The 17,370-nt window shown below is 39.7% G+C and overlaps 1 pseudogene; it reads left to right on the forward strand.

Moving 5' to 3' along the window:
* The window catches only part of LOC122679101, a 34,091-nt pseudogene extending 17,559 nt beyond the window's left edge, over window positions 1-16,532 (forward strand).
* Window positions 16,533-17,370: the final 838 nt, after the last annotated feature.

The following is a 17,370-nucleotide window of genomic DNA, read 5'->3' on the forward strand; positions in this document are numbered from 1 at the left end:
CGGAACTCTTCTGTCCTCTTCAACTATATGTAAGAGTTTGAGAAGGATTGGTATTAATTCTTGAAGTGCCTGGTAGTACTTACCAGTGAAGCTATCAGTTCCTGCACATTTGTTTTCTGGGAGGTTTTTGATTACTGATTCAATCTCATAACTAGTAGTTGGTTTTTTAAGATTTCCTATTCATGATTCAGTCTTGGTAGGTTGTATGTTTCTAGGAATTTATCCATTTCCTCTAGGTTGTCTAATTTGTTGGTATACAATTGTTCATAGAGTCTATTATGATCCTTTGTATTTATGTGGTGTCAGTTGTGGTGTCTCCTTTTTCATTTTTTAAAAAATTTATTTGAGTTTTTTCTTTTTTTCTTCATAAGTTTAGCTAAAGTTTTGTCTACTTTGTTTATTTTTGCAAAACCAGTACCTAGTTTTATTGATTTTTTCCCTGCTGTCTTGCTATTCTCTATTTCATTTATTTCCTTTCTTCTACTAACTTTGGGCTTAGTTTATTCTCTTTTGGTTTCTTGAGATGTAAAATTGGATTGCTTATTTGAGACCTTTGTTTCTTTAATTAATGTAGACATTTGTTGTTGAGAATATCTCTCTTAGAACTGCTTTTGCTGCATCCCATAATTTTCATATGCTGTATTTCCATTTTCATTTGTCTCAAGTTATTTTTTTGTTTCTCTTTTGATTTCTTTTTGACCCATTGATTATTCAGTAGCAGGTAGTTTAATCTCCTATACTTGTAAATTTTCCATTTTATTTGTTGCAATTGATTTCTAGTGTCATATCATTATGGTAAGAAAAGATATTTGACATAATTTCAATCTTCTTAAATCTATTAATACTTAGTCCTTGTGCACTTGAGATGAATATGCATTCTGCTGCTGATGGTTGGAAAGTTCTATAAATGTCCATTAAGTCCATCAGGCTGATATGTAGTTTAAGTTCAATGTTTCCTTATTAAGTTTCTATCTGGATGATCTATTCATCCTTAAAAGTGGGAGTTGAAGTTCCTACTGTTATTAAGTTGCTGTCTCTTTCTCTCTTCAGGTTTGTTAGCATTTGCTCACCAGGTTTCTCTGTCCACGGGATTTTCCTGGCAAGAATACTGGAGTGGGTTTCCATTTCCTTCTCCAGGGGGTCTTCCTGACCCAGGGATCAAACCTGGGTTTCCTGCATGGAATACAGACTTTTTTTTACCATCTGAGCCAGCAGGGAAGCCACTTCTATGTTGGATGCATAAATACTTACAAATATTATATCTTCTTGTTGGACTGACACCTTTTTCATTATATAATGACCTTTCTCTTTCATTACAGTTTTTGGCTTAAAGTTTATTTTGCCTGGTATAAGTATAGCTAGGGTCTTCCTAGGTGGTGCAGTGGTAAAGAACCCACCTGCCAATGCAGGAGATGCAAGAGACTCAAGTTCGATCCCTGCTTCAGGAAGTAGAAAATGGCAACTTGCTCCAGTATTCTTGCCTGGAAAATCCCATGGATAGAGGAAATGGGTGGGCTACAGTCTATGGGATCTGGTTTTTGCAAAGAGTTGGGCATGACTGAGCACATACACACACAAATATGGTTACCTCTGGTTCTTTTGGTTTCCATCTGTATGTACTATTTTTTCCATCCCTTCAATTTCAGTCTGTGTTTGTTCCTTAAAGTAGATGTGTCTCTTGTAAGCAACATAGAGTTGGGTCTTAAGTTTTTAAAACATTTATTTAGTTATGACATATGGGCTCTCTAGTTATGGGCTTAATTGCCCCATAACAGGTGGGATCTTAGTTTCCCAACCACAGATGGAAAACATGACCCCTTCATTGGAAGGTGGATTCCTAACCACTGGACCACCAGGGAAGTTTCTTAAAATTAAGTCCCTTAGTTTTGTTTTTATGTGTTTTTAAAATTTACTTGCTTATTTATTTTGGTTGCACTGGGTTTTTGTTACTGTGCACGGGCTTCCTCTAGTTGTGGGGAGTAGGGTATATTGTTAATGTGCATGACTTTCTCTAGTTGTGGAGAGCAGGTATATTCTCTGTTGTGGCTCATGGGCTTCTCATCGCAGTGGCTTCTCTTGTTGAGACGCACCGGCTTTAGGTGCATGGGCTTCAGCGGTTGTGTCATGCATGCTCAGTAGCTGTGACTTGTGGCCTGAAGAACATGGGCTCAGCAGTTGTGGTGCACACGCTTAGTTGCTCCATGGCACATGGAATCTCCCCAGAACAGAGACTGAACCCATGTCCCTGCATTGGCAGGTGAATTCTTGGGAAGCCCCTTAATTTTACTTTTAATCCATTTAGTCACTCTAGGTCTTTTGATTGTAGAATTTATTTCATTTACACTTAAACCAATACTTGACAGATATGAGATTACTATTGCCATTTTGTTTATTGTTTTCTGACTGCCTTCTCATTCCTTTATTCCTGTCTTCTTCTCTTGCTCTCTCCCTTTATTTGCTACTTTTCTATAGTGGTATGCTTAGATTTCTTCCTCTTTATGGTAAAGAATCTGCCTGCAGTGCTTCAGAAGAAGGAGACCCTGCTTCAATTCCTGTGTCAGGAGGATACACTGGAGAAGGGATAGGCTACCCGCTCCACATTTCTTGGGCTTCCCTGGTGACTCAAACGGTAAAGAATCTGCCTGCAATGCGGGATACCTGGGCTCAGTCCCTGAGTTGGGAAGATCCCCTGAAGAAGTGAACAGCTACCCACTCTAGTATTCTGGCCTGGAAAATTCCATGGACTGTATAGCCCAAGGGGTTGCAAAGAATCAGACACGACTGAGTGACTTTCACTCACTCTCTTTCACGGTTAGATTTCTTCCTATTTATCTTTTGTGTATCTATTGTAGAATTTTGTTTTGTTGTTGCTATGAGGCTTCCATAAAACAACTTATATTTATAACAGTTTATTTGAAGTTGATAACAACTTAACTTTGAACACATTCTAAAGCTATGTATTTTTATTATCCTTTTCCATTTAATGTTTTTGATGTCACAATTTATTTTTACCTTGTATATCCATCAACAAGTTATTTTAACTGTTTTAAATTCTTTATTATGTAACCTTCTATCTGGATTTATAAGTGATTTACCCAACAGCAATATAGCAGGAAAGTATTCTGAGTTTAACCACATATTTACCTTTACTGGTGAGATTTATATTTTCATGTTTTCTTGTCACTAATTAGCATCCTTTTGTTTAGGTTTAAGAAGTCCTTTTACTATTTTTCACTTGGTCAGTCTAGTAGTGGTGAACTCCTTCAGCTTTTGCTTCTCTGGAAAATTCTTTATTCCTCGTTCGACTCTGAAGGAAAACTTTGCTGGGGAAGTATTCTTGGTTGGCAGTGTTTTTCCTTCAGTTTTTTGAATATGTCACACCCTTTGCTTCTTCCCTGAAAAGTTTCTGCTGAAAAATCTGTTGATAGCTTTATGGGTGTACCCTTGTATGTAATGTTGTTTTTCTCTTGCTGCTTTTAAGATTCTCTCCTTGTCTATAATTAAATTTTCAGAAGTTAAAATGTGTCTCAGTGTGACTAACCATCTTTTAAATTACATTTCCAGTGGGTGTTAAATGGTATTTCATGTGATTTTAGTTTGCATTTCTTTAACAATTAATGATGTTAAGCATCTTTTCATGAACATATTAGCTACTTATGTATGTATATATATATGTGTGTGTGTGTGTGTATATAAATTTCAGTAAAATATATACACAATATTTTGCCCATTTTAAAATTTGATTGTCTTACTATTGAACTGTAAGAGTTCTTTATAAGTCCTTGATACAAGTTTTTTTTTTATCAAGTATATGATAACAAATATTTTCCCACTTATCTTTCCATTTTCTTAATAGCGTTTTTAAAGCACAAAAGTTTTAAATTTTGATGAAGTTCACGTCTTTAATGTATTGTGCTTTTGGTATTGTATCTAGGAAATCTTTGCCCATGCCCAGAAAGATATATTTCCATGTTTTTCTCTAAAAGTTTTATAGTTTTCATACTTACATTTAGGTCTCTGATCCCCGTTTGCTAATTTTTTTGGTTTTGGTGTAAGGTAAGGACCTTGGAAGGAAAGTTATGACCAACCTAGATAGCATATTAAAAAGCAGAGACATTACTTTGCCAACAAAGATCCATCTAGTCAAGGCTATGGTTTTTCCAGTGGTCATGTATGGATGTGAGAGTTGAACTGCGAGGAAAGCTGAGAGCCGAAAAACTGATGCTTTTGAACTGTGGTGTTGGAGAAGACTCCTGAGAGTCCCTTGGACTGCAAGGAGATCCAACCAGTCCATCCTAAAGGAGATCAGTCCTAGGTGTTCATTGGAAGGGCTGATGTTGAAGCTGAAACTCCAATACTTTGGCCACCTCATGAGAAGAGTTGACTCATTGGAAAAGACCCTGATGCTGGGAGGGATTGGGGGCAGGAGGAGAAGGGGACGACAGAGAATGAGATGGCTGGATGACATCACCGACTCGATGGACATGAGTTTGAGTAAACTCCGGGAGTTGGTGATGGACAGAGAGGCCTGGAGTGCTGCGATTCATGGGGTCGCAAAGAGTTGGACACAACTGAGCAACTGAACTGAACTGAAGGGCGTAAATTCATCTTTTGCATCCAATAACTTAAAAAAAACTTTTTTATTGGAGTATGATTGCTTTACAATGTTGTATTAGTTTCTACTGTACAGTAAGGTGAATCAGCTGTACATGTACCTATAGCCTGTCTCTTAAAGTTTCTTTCTCATTTAGGTCACCACAGAGCATTGAGTAGAGTTCCCTATGCTATACAGTATGTTCTAATAGTTATTTATTTTATACATAGTGGTGCATCCAATAACTTAAAAAAAAAAATTTTGGCCATGCCCCACAGCATGTCGATCTTCGTTTCCTGACCAGTGATTGAACTTGCACCCGCTGCACTGGAAATGTAGAATCTTAACTACTGAACTGCCAGGAAAACCCCTCCAATAACTTTTAATGAAAGCAACTTAGAAAAATAAACATTACATTTTTTTCATAATATAATTGGGATTTGTGACACCATGTTTTTCCTTTAACATACTTAAGACTACCTAATATTTTCTCACTTATTTATTTTTTATTTTTCTTTTGTCTGTCTCCTCCTTTAGGATAATTGCTAGAGGCAGAAATGGCCTTATCTCTCTTTTCCATTGCTGTATCCTTAATGCCTTGCAAATGGTAGGTATTCACTAAACATATGACGAGTGAGTGAGTGAATGAATAAAGGAGTGAAATGCTAGGGTAGTAAATAAGTCAGAAAAGGCAAAAATGTTTTTCTTACCTCAGTAGTTGAGGGAGGAGTACAGAATGAAGATTCTAGAGCAGGAACCAGCAGGCAGGGAGTATAGCACTAGGACGTGAGCACTTACCTTAGGTTTTGCATTTCCTTCAATGCCACTCTGACCAGAACTCGTGCCTGCACCTGTGAATGTGCTGGTGAAGTGCCTTTTGGCCACCCCAAGTATGGCTTTTGAGGGGAATTTAATGTTGCAGTTAATTAGGCCATAAGCTTTATATATTATTCATTCAACAGGTATATTTGTGTCCCTGGTCACATACCAGGCACTTTGCTAGGATGGAGACAAGGCAAGTGTTTATCCTGCCCTTATGAAGTGGTAAGCTCCCAAGCACTTACTAACTAGTTGTGTGACCTTGAGAATATTATGTAACCTCTCAGAGCTTGTTTTCTTATTTATAAATTGAGGATTGTAAAGTAGTTACTTCATTTGATTTTGACAAGTATTAAGTCATTATTTTAAAGAAATGACTGCTTCTATGGCATATCACAGGTATTTTAAATGATATTATTATTAGTTGTTCAATCTGTGTTATTGAGTCTCAACTTCCATTTAGTATGCTATTAAAGATTCTAATTACCATGGGTCAATGAATCATCAAGGGACAGAAAATAAATATTTCTCTTTGAAAATCTTAAAACTTGTTTATAAAGACAATACATACTCTTGAGGAAAAAACAAATTCAAACAATATAGAAGTGTATACAATAAAAGGTAGAACCTCCCCTTCCACACACACACACAACCCATTCCTCAGAGGTAATCACTGTGAATAATCCTTTGTCTCCCCTTCCAGAAAAGTCTCATACATATGAAAGCTTGCAAATGCACATTCTTAGACAATTAACAGCAAATGGAATCAGGTACTACTAACTAGTTATCACTAAGCATTCTCACTTCTGAGTATGTAGTGGAGAGCTTTCTTAGAGCAGCGTATATTGTTTTTATTCAGAATTCTTTCTTTTTTATTAAAATATAGTTGATTTTCAATGTTGTGTTATTTTCTGGTATACAAGTGATTCCGTTTTTTAATATACATATATGTGTGTGTTGATGCCTTCGAAATGTGGTACTGGAGAAGAATTCTGAAAGTCCCTTGGATAGCTAGGAGATCAAACCAGACAATCCTAAGGGATAAGATAAGCCCTGAATACTCGTTGGAAGGACTGATGCCGAAGCTGAGCTCCAGTATTTTTGGTCATCTGATGCGAACAGCCAACTCATTGGAAAAGTCCCTGATGCTGGGAAAGAAGGAGGGCAGAAGAAGAAGGCGTCAGAGGATGAGATGGCTGGATGGTATCACTAATGCAATGGACATGAACTTAGGCAAATTTCAGGAGATGGTGAGGGACAGGGCGGCCTGGCGTGCTGCAGTCCACGGGGTCACAAAGAGTTCAACACTACTGGGAGACTGAAAAGCAACAACAAATGTGTGTGTGTATACACACACACGCATTTTTGTGTGTGTATGTATATATATATGTATACATTTGTACATATATTCTTTTTCAGATTCTTTCCATCATAGGTTGTTACAAGGTAGTGAATATAGTTCCCTGTGCTACGTAGTAGGACTTTGTTGTTTATCTACAGAATGAGTATTTCTTAACATTCTCAACAAAATTAAAAGAAAAATTCTCTTAAGCTTCTTGAGAAAGTCTGCGGGCTGCACTCTACTTCTCTTTCCACCCCCACACTCCGCAGCCCCAGGTCCTGCAGCTTCTAGCAGTCAGAGACTGGCACCTGCCCACCCACGCTTTCTTGGCCTGTGGCCGGCTGTGGTCAAACCGGCAGCAGAGAGTGGGGGTGGGGGTGTGGGTAGTAAAGAAGGAAGAGAAAACAAATTTTCCATGAGTTGTTGAAAAAGAGCAGCAGGAGTAGAATCGAATTGACCTAAGAAACCAGCACCAAAAAAAAGTTTTATTACATGTATTTAAATAGAAGGTATCAGGAAGAATGTTCTAGAAAGGATTAAAAGGCAATCAAGGACTAGGCTGTTAAAGTAGTACCAACAACTGCTCAAGCTGTGTTGTGGGTGGTGAGAAAGGCCTTGGGGTCCCTGTGGTCAAACCTGTTCCCTAGAAGTATAAGAAGGAGAGAGAGAGTGAAGGAGAGAGATGGAGAGAGAGATCCCCTCAGAGACGTGAAATGGCAAGATAGCAAGATTGGGCCCAATGCCAGAGAACAGATGGGGAAACTTTGCCCTTCTTCACTGAAAGCTCAACTTCACTGCCTCCACTTTCCCACCTCACTGCTCTCAGCCCCACTGCTTCACTTCACTTCTGTGAGGGGCTTTGCTAGACCTCAATCCCAGCCAAGACTCTAGATGATAGATGTCTCTCTTGACCACAAGTGTTTCTCAGTGGTTAGATGCTGAAGCAAGTCACATCTCAAACAGAGATTCTGATCATCTCTGAGGATGTAGAAAAAGATCTCTGCTTATTGCCTCTTTCTTTTTGCTTACTCATTTAATCTTGGTTCTCTGAATTATTTCCACCTCTCCCTAGACCAGAAAGGAAGGTTATAGAATGGTTTAGAGCTTCTAAATGAGGCTGTTAGAGAGTGCCTCAGCCTACAGGGCTGGCTTGGAGCCCACACCCAAGAAAGCAAAATCTTTCCTTGGGTGGGGCTTGCCTAGACATAAAGTTTTTACCATGCCTCTAAGCAGGGGAAGCTTGGGCCAAGATTATATTGGGCAGGTAATAAAATTAAAGGCAATAAAACCAGATAAACCACCTATTTAACAGCAATTTACTGGTGAAGCTGTTTCAACAAGGAGAGGTAAAGATGGAGGGCTCCACGAGCTTGCTCTCAAGTTCTTTCAGGTAGATTCCTCTATAGAGAAAACACTTTTTTCAGGGGTCTTGGCTGGACTGAAATGGGGTAAGTGCATTTATCCAACACCAGTGAGAGTAAGTAGCAGCTCAGAGGGGAGTCTCTGGAATTTGTATCCCTCACTCTAATGACAAGAATGATCCCCTCTGAGCTGTTCAAACCTCTCAGAACCTTTTTATCAGCCATGGAATCAAGAGAGTAGAGGTCCCTAACTGCACCCCAATGTTCATTACAGAATTATTTACAATAGCCAAGGTATGGAAGCAGCCTAAGTGTCCACTGACAGATGAATGGATAAAGAAGATGTGGTACATGTATAAAATGGAATATTACACAATCATAAAGATAAATGAAATCTTGCCATTTGCAACAACATGGATGGATCCTAGAGGGTGTTATGCTAAGAGAAATAAGTCAGAGGGGAAAAGACAAATGCCATATGATCTCACTTACGTGTAGAATCTAAAAAGCAAACAAACAATAAATGAAAATAGACATATAGATATAGGGACAAACAGGGGAGGGAGGTGGGAGTGGGAGGGACAAAATAGGTGAAGGAGATTTAGAAATACAAACCTCCAGTCATAAATAAACTATGGGGATGTAATACATAGTATAAGGAACATGGCCAATATATTGTAACAATTTTGTATAGGGACAAATGGTTACTAGACTTACTATGGTCATCATTTAATAATGTATGCAAATGTCAAATCACTATGTAGTACACCTGAAACTAATATCATATTGTATGTCAATCATATTTCAATTAAAAATTAAAAGAAAAAAGAGAGTGGAGGTCCAGTACCAATCTGTCTAGAGTCAATTGTGGATTGATTTACACAGTAAACATCAAACATTCTGTAAAGATGGAATCGCTTCCTTAACCACAAACATCATGGTAATATTATGTTGCTTTTAAGGGATTATGAAGTAAAAACATGAAAGTTCAGTCAGATTCTCAAAACTACCTCACACAGACATCCTAAACATTCATAGGTATGTGTTTATGCACATATCTATTGGCTTCCCAGGTGGAGCTAGCAGTAAAGAACTCACCTACCAATATAGGAGAACCAGGAGACACGGGTTTGATTTCTGGGTTGGGAAGAGTCCCTGGAGGAGGGAATGGCAACCCACTCCAGTATTCTTGCCTGGAGAATCCCACGGACAGAGGAGCGTGGGGGGTGGGGGGCAGTGGGGGCTTCAGTTCATGGGGTTGCAAAGAGTTGGACACGACACACAGATGCACACCTCCATACATCCACACCTACACATACATACAGGTAAAATGACTAAATTAAGGTAAACCTCTAAATAGCTTTTATGTTTTTAAGCAATAGCAAATATTTTCTATCAATAAATACTTGCTCTTTTCAATTTTATTTTTGCATAGTACAAACTTTTCTAAATATCACATGGTGATTGGGTTTCTAAATATTAAATAAAATATCCTTCTAATGCTTGTAAATAGTATTTTCTAGTTAAGAAGAGGCACAAAAGATTTGGTGACTGCATTATTCTTTGGGGTCTGAGCAGTGGTTATGTGGGCACCCAGGGTGGTGAACCACTGGTTCATGAAACACTGCCAAGAATGGCCTTCATCCAGACCCCAGGTCAAGTTCAGCCAGCAGCAGTGAATCAACCAGGCCAAGAGGGACTAGGAAAAAGTACAAATTTCTACCTTTGTCAGAATCCTAGGAATTTGGCAACTCTTCTCAATTTGTCTCATTTCCCTCTGTCCTATATCCAATCAATTACCAACATGGCTCAATTGGTTTCATCTCCTATATGTCCCCCAAGTTTGTCCACTCTTCTTTTCTCTACTGCCTCTTTCCTAGGTCAGACTGGCTGGATTATTACAAATCTTTCCAAGTGGGCAAGATCCACTTTTGTCCCCTTCTAAGTGCATATACTACAGCCAGGAGGATTAAAAAACAAAACAAAGCGAAGGCTTCCCTGGTGGGTCAGTGGTAAAGAAGCCACCTGTTAGCGCAAGAGACATAGGTTCGATACCTGGTCAGAGAAGAACCCATATGTTGAGAGGCAACTAAGCCCATGGGCCACAACTATTGAGCCTGTGCTCTAGATCCTAGAAGCCACAACTACAGAGCCCATGTGTCACAACTACTGAGGCCCAAACTCTAGAGCCCGAGCTCTGCAACAAGAGAAGCCATTGCAAAGAGACGCCCCTGCAGGGCAACTAGAGAGTAGCCCCTGCTTGCCGCAACTAGAGAAAAGCCCACGCGGCAATGAAGACCCAGTGCAGACAAGTGAATAAATAAATAAAATTATTTCAAGAAATAAAAACAAGCATATACCTAAGCAGTCTTTCCTCTTAACAGTTTTCGTTGGATATCCTTTTGCTCTTAGATGGGAAATCGAAATCCACACTGTGGTCTAGAGGCCAGGAACCAGCTGCCCCTGCTCCACCTTCCAGTCTCTTCCTGTACCTCGCATCATAGTTCTCCATCTGCTTCATTGCCCTACCTCCTCAGGGATCCTCACAACTCAGGAGGTTTGGAGACAGAGAAGATACAGGTCCCTGAATTTTCCCAAAGCTCCTTAGGTAATTCTGAACCACTACTGTGGTTGAAGTGACTAGACAAAAGATGGAACCATTGGAAAATTGTGTTATGGCAAGTTTGTACCTGTTAGCATGAGTCATTGGCTTGGGCCAACCCTATAAAATCACTGCAGATGGTGACTGCAGCCCTGAAATTAAAAGATGCTTGCTCCCTGGAAGAAAAGCTATGACAAACCTAGACAGTGTATTAAAAAGCAGAGATACCACTTTACCTACAAAGGTCCAGACCAGCAGTCATATATGTATGTGAGAGTTGGAATATAAAGAAGGCTGTGTGACCAAGAATTAATGCTTTTCAAACTGTGGTGTTGGAGAAGACTCTTGAGAGTCCCTTGGACAGAAAGGAGATCAAACCAGTCAATCCTAAAGGAAATCAACCCTGAATATTCATTCAAAGGACTGTTGCTGAAGTTGAAGCTCTAATATTTTGGCCACCTGATGCAAAGAGTCAATTGTTTGGAGAAGATCCTGATGCTGGTAAAAATTGAGGGCAGGAGGAGAAGTAGGTGATAGAGGATGAGATGGTTGGATGGCATCACCGACTCAATGGACCTGAGTTTGAGCATACACCGGGAGATAGTGACGGACAGGGAGGCCTGGTGTGCTGCAGTCCATGGTGTCGCAGAGTTGGACACAACTGAGTGACTGAGCAACAACAACCCTACAAAGCAAGCCAGGAAAATTCCCAAACTGGCAAGTCACTAGGCAGATGTTCTACACCAGGAGGTCACTGTTGCTACTTCTGCTATCCAAAAAGGGTTTAAAGAGTGAGTTACACGCAATCCACTTGGTAGATGCCTTTTTGCTTTCTAGAAAACCTAAAGCTAGCTAATATATGCAATTCTGAGACTGAGGATGCATTCACACAAAAGCTTTGAAATGTTATTAGATGAAGCAGATGGTTCCTACATAACCACAAACTCAGCTGGGAATGTCTTTCTCTGACCTTCCTCTTTGTAGATTTAATCCTGTTATAACAGCGCTTGTTAAGTGGATTTAGATGTGCTCTGAGTCCAGTTGCGTTCCAGAAACTAGTAACTAGTAAAGGCAAAGTCTGATCAAACTGGGTATTTCTGTGTCCCAGTTTCATTAGAGAAAGACTCCAATGTGTTGTCAAGTTCACTTTTCTGCCGAGCTCTCATGAATTGCATTTGGAAAGCAGGATTGAATTTGTTTGTCCCTGCTATTTATAGCACCCACTGAGTCCTCAGCCAGTTGTGGGAGGATGTGACTGCGTTTAGATTCCCATCCAAGTTGTATGTGACAGTATCTGGCACCCATTCAACAGCTGCAGTCATTACTGGGAGAGTAAGCACAAAGGGAAATAAATCGACTTTTAATGTCAGGATGTCACACCCTCTCTAACGTTTTTTGGATATAAATGAGGCACTATGATATTAGTCTTGATCTTATCTTTCTATAGTCCAGTGACGACTTTACCAGAGGGTACTATCTACAACACAAACAGATTTAATTTAATTATAAAAAGAAGTTTTCCAGATTAGACAAAAATGTCTTCTTAAAAAATGATGACTTTTATGAAAGTAATATATATGTCAGTTTCCAAAGTCAAATGTTCAAAAGGACATACAGGGAAAAGTGTATCCAACTCCCACACCTGTCCTTCAACCATCCAATTCCCTAGGCAAACATAGTAGCCAGGATTTTAACCTATCCAGAGATATCTTAGGCATTTATACACAAACATACACATACACACACAGAGCTAAATATCTTGTTTTTTCTCTTTTCTTATCTCTGTGGTTTTTTTTTTTTTTTTTTTTTTGGCTACATGGCATATGGGATATCGGTTCCCAGACTATGGACTAAATTTGTGCCCTTGGCAGTGGAAGCATGGAGTCCTAATCACTGGAGCCCCAGGGAATTCCCTCATTTTTAAAATAGTACTTGCTAATTGTTCCACATCAAATATGTAGAGATGGGCCTAACTTCATTGTTAACGACTGTGTTTCATGCAATGATTTCTTGACTGTCCAGTGAACCCTTCTCTACCAGGAGGACCTTTATTGACTTCTCCACTCTCACGTAGGACCCAGAAAGTCCTCCATAACCATCTCAATTGGCAACTATCCTTTAGCCTATATCCTTCCCTCCAATTAAATGGACCTACTGTGTCTCTTGAATGGAGCTCTAATCGTTGCTCTTTCGTGAACTCACTGCCTCTGCCGACCAGTGATCTCATTCTTCTGGTCCTTAGTCTTCTCATCTGGGGGTGGTACTGGGAGGGGGATGCATTTCTAAGGTCCTTTTCAGCCTTTACCTTCTGTAAATCTGTGACTAGACAAGGTCAAAGGGCCTTTCCAAGTCTACACTTGGATCTGCAACTTATATTTTCCTTCGTTTCCTTCATAAGCTCTCTAAGGACGAGAAAGTCTCTGTGTGCAGTGTCCCCTCCCAATGTCCTGCTGGAAGAGTAGCTCCAGAAATGTTTGTCGATTTTCTGGGTTATCACTTAAAGTGCTATGCATTAATAATTCCTCCAGTCCTATTACTGGAAATAGGTCAATTAACCCAGTTTCTTTCTTTGAGGACAAATGATAAGAATCATGGTACTTGTGCTCTATCAGACCGGTTGGGAACAGTTTGAGCAGGTCCTCACCCGTACATCTGACTTAGGCAGTCTGTGCATTCCTGGCATGATATATATTCATATTATTAGCAATTTGCAGGGTAAAAGTAGTTTTAGAAATAAAGAGGACATTGGGGATGGCAAAATTCAAACTTTTTATTTTGTAGATGTGGGAAACCAAGGCTTAGAATTTGAGAGATTTGTCTAAGGATTACCACTCACCTAGTGATAGAACCAGGGTTAAGATTTGGCTCTCTTGACTCTTTTTCTAGAGAAAAAAAAGGAGGGGGGAACAGGATCTTTACAGAGTGTTAGTATACATTGTCATTAATTGGAACTTGCTGTTTCATGACACTATGTGCACAGACTATGTAGGATATGATGGTTTGTATTTTACTACACTTCTTCATCTGAAAAATTAGATTAATAAACCTACTTACCTCACAGGTGGCAGAAAGATTATAAGAGATGCCTATAGGGTCCAGGGAGAGCCCCAGGCATGTAAAGGTTACCTACAATTATTATTTAAAGATCTTCACAATGAAAGGTCATTTTGTAATATAATTTCCTCTTTACTTGATTTTTTTGGAGGAGAGGGAGTTAGATTTAAATAATCAAATTTTGTTAAGGGAAGGCACACCTTTCTGTTATTACTCTGATAAAAGTCATAGCCACTCATTAACTTAGCCTTCATCTTAAAATGGAAGAATTATCCCCAGTTTTTGTTCATTTTCAGTGACTATGAAGACTAAGAAAATTTCATTTATTCACAAATACCTTTTTTTAAAAAATCAGAGTTGAGACACAACTCTTTTATAAAATTTTTAAAATTTTATTTATATATTTATTTATTTTTGGTTGCAGGCTGTCTTCGTTGCTATGCCTTGACTTTCTCTAGTTGCAGTGGGCAGGGGGCTACTCTCTAGTTGTAGTGATTAGTCTTCTCATTGTGGTGACTTCTCTCATTGCAGAGCACAGGTTCTAGGCACACGGACTTCAGTAGCTCTGGCTTATTTGCTCTGCAACATGTGGATTCTTCCCAGACTAGGATCGAATCCATGTCCCCTGTGTTGACAGGTGGATTTCTAGCCACTGTGCCACCAGGGAAGTCTCATTTACACATATCTTCATGTCTTTTGCCAAACCATTGCTATTATTACTTACTTTTTGTTTTTATTTAAATAGACCAACTTTTAAGTAATTTATGTATAGTTATGTTACAATATAGAATTCTTTATCATTCCAATTTTAGTATATGTACTGCTGAAGTGAGCACTGGAACTCTTAAGTAAACAGGTATTGCTATTCCACTTAGGAAATACAGAGTGAAATGTATTCAGTTGAAAGATTAGAAGACTTTGGTTTAAATCCCAGCCTTGCTCTTTGGTAGTCATACAATTTGGAACAAGTTGTCTCAATTTTATCTACAGAATGATGAGCACAATATATAATTCACAGTGTTTTTATGGTAATAAATAGGATCAGGTATATGATAGCACTTTGAAAAAATTTAAGACAGTGCACATTATTTGTTATTGTTAAATAAAGGGAAAACTAGCAGGTTGGGAAGAGAGAGTGGTACCATTTAATAGTGGATAGTTTATTTAGAAGGTGGGAGGATTTAGAAAACGTCAACATCCTAAAGAATGGATATAGGGTTTCCTGAATGGTCCAGTGGTAAAGAATCTGCCTGTCAATGCAGGAGACTCAAGAGATGTGGATTCAATCCCCTGGAGGAAGAAATGGCAATGCACTCCAGTATTCTTGCCTGGGAAACCCCAAGGACAGTGGAGCTTGGTAGGCTGCAGTCCATGGGGTCACAAAGATTCAGACACTATTTAGCCACTGAACAACATAGATCAGTGCAGCTATGAAAAGAGGTTGAAAATGGCAAAACAGTTAACAAAAATCTTGCAAAAGGAGAGGGCATAATCCACTTAAATTCACTTTGATGAAAAAAACTTGTGCAACATGAAGCTGTGGCAAGTTTATGTGAAGTTTTAAAAATACAGCTTCAAACAGATGACTAATGAGAACCTCCTGTATAGCTGAGAAAGCTCTCTTCAGCACTCTCTAATCCCCAAAGAGGGAATATATGTATATGTATAGTTGATTCACTTTGCCTTACAGCAGAAACTAACACATTTTAAAGCAACTATACTCCAATGGAAATGAATTTAAAAAATTAAAAATATAGCACCAAGTGTTAAAACTTAATCATATATATAATGAATAAAAGATATCTTAACAGTAATTCATGTTTTTTTATATTCTATTGCAATCATTCATTTTTCTAAGGCTAATATAATTTTCTTACTTGATCTCTAGAGTATAATGCAAACCATGTCAAGAGTCCCAAATACTTATGACTTCATTGCAAAGTGTAGGAATAGTCAAGACTACAAGCTCCCCAACCAAACCACGCTTACTTTAATAAAAAGCTCTCTGGCTTGCAAGTGGTTCAGTGGCAAGCACTGTCCAGCAGTCTCACTGGTGTGGTGCTGTGGGCAGTATGATGATGGAGACAGACCTTCGTGAAGTATATCAAGCCTGAGCTCGAGAACTTGAACCTCATTTCATTGTGCTGGAGACAGGCTGAGTGATCAAGACAAAGAATGGGCACGAAGTGTGGGCCTGCGAAGTGGCAGACAAAACTGGCAGCATCATTATCTCTGTCTGGGATGATGTGGGCAACCTGATCCAGCCTGGTGACACTGTCCAGCTCACTAAAAGTTGTTTGGTGTTCAAAGGTTGTGTGCCGTTGTGCACTGGCCATGGGTGTGATCTTCAGAAGATTGGGGAATTCTGTTTGGTTTATTCTGAGGTTCCTAACTTCAGTGAGCCAAACCCAGAATACAGTGCCCAGCAGGCACCCAACAAGATGGTACAGAACAGCAGTCTTACGGCTCCCTGGACTCCCTGCCACTTCTCCAGCCTCTAAGAGCCAGAACGCATTGGACTGGGCACCCCACCAGCTCCTGGTAGTGGCCTGCACCCCCTCACACTCCCTCCGACCCCACTCCCCCAGCACTTGAATTATCTGAAGTCAGCCCAACCACAGCTGCTGCCTTCCCGGACCCTCCAGCAACCGTATCAGTAAAGGCAAAAAAAAAAAAAAAAAAAAAACCCAGAGGGGCAGCAAAAGAAAGCAAAAGACCTTTTCCTTCCCTGCCGCCAGCCATAACCCAAGTGTTTGCTAGAGAACACAGCTTTCTACTGGGCTGCAGGCTCTGTGGGGCCAGGAGGGGTAGGAGTCACTAAGGTTCACTGTGCGGGAGTGGTGAGCAGAAGCCTAATCCACCCTCAGCCCATACTCCCCTCCTTGTCCAGCTGAAGCTGCCTGTGTCCTGGGATTCAGGGTGCTCTGCCTCCCTTCCTTCCTCTTTAGAAACAATGGTTGCAGTATGTTTCTTATGTGTGATGTGGAAGTCTAATTGAATCCCTCCTTCCTAATAAATGTTACCTCTCTGTTGAAAAAATAAAAATAAAAAGCTCTTTGGAATGTATTCCAGCCCTTTCCTACTCTCTTTACTTCCTGACTACCTGCTGTCCCCTCCTATTCTCACTGGTGACCTTGTCTGCAACCTCATGAAGAAACTAGAGGGAGCCAGCTGGACCACTGCCAACTTCCTGTCTCTGAATCTCCATGGCGACACTGCCTTCCCCTTCTCCCTGGACCTCTTCTCTGAGTCTGAAGCATCCTACTCCCTGTTGGAACTTCTCATTCTCTGTGCCTTCTGCTCTCCTTGTGGCTCTAACCTCGCCCTCACTGCAGTTTTTTCTCGTCAGCATTAAACATTTTCACTCCTCACACAGTCCACAGTTCCCATGTGCCATTGCTTTGACTCTTTATCCTTTACACCAAACATGTTCCAACAAAGTCTCTTCTTAGTGTCTTATTTTGTCCTCTTCTTCACTCCTAACCTCCCAATTACCTCCAAATTCCCTTTTCCTCCAAGAATGCTATTTTTTCTTCCAAAGTTTAATCCACAGGAATTTGTATATACTATTATACAAGTAGTATAATAATAAATGTAT

This window comes from Cervus elaphus, chromosome 21, assembly GCF_910594005.1.
Source record: "Cervus elaphus chromosome 21, mCerEla1.1, whole genome shotgun sequence".
Taxonomy (NCBI): Eukaryota; Metazoa; Chordata; class Mammalia; order Artiodactyla; family Cervidae; genus Cervus; species Cervus elaphus.